We start from the raw sequence: 575 nt of genomic DNA on the forward strand, positions 1-575 counted from the left end.
CTGCTGGAGGCAGGGAAGAGATGGGGAACTCGGTGGTGAGGGACAGTGGAGCTCTGGGGATGCAACCCCAGTGGGGGACACCTGCATCCTTGCCGTGGTTCGGGGTTCTGATAGCCACAACCATGGTGTGCTGGTGGGGAGCGCCCTGCCCTGAGCTGGGGCTGGGACTGGAGTCCCCAGACTGCTGTCCCACCCCTGGGGTCCATGTGCTGGGGCTGGGAGCCGTGGTTCCCTGGCTTTGACTCATTTCTTGTCCTGTGTCAGGGTGTGAGCACAGCTGTGCACAGGCTGTGTAGTGAAGGGAGGAGAAATCTCGGGGTGGCTTCAGTGAATGGGAGTGTGGGGCAGCAGCAGGAATCCCTCAGCCCAGACCCAGAGCCCCAGTGTTCCATTGGAAGCAGCAGAGGAGCACATGCTGTGCACACACACACACACCCTGTGCCCCCCCACCATGCCCCATGCACCCCCCTGCCCGCTCCCCATCCCTGCTGCACTTTGCAATTTCCATTTGGACTCTTTATGCTTCAGGGCGGGGGGGGAACTCTGACTTTAATACATGATACGTCTTTCTTTAT

This window comes from Meleagris gallopavo, chromosome 28 (genome assembly GCF_000146605.3).
Source record: "Meleagris gallopavo isolate NT-WF06-2002-E0010 breed Aviagen turkey brand Nicholas breeding stock chromosome 28, Turkey_5.1, whole genome shotgun sequence".
Lineage (NCBI taxonomy): Eukaryota > Metazoa > Chordata > Aves > Galliformes > Phasianidae > Meleagris > Meleagris gallopavo.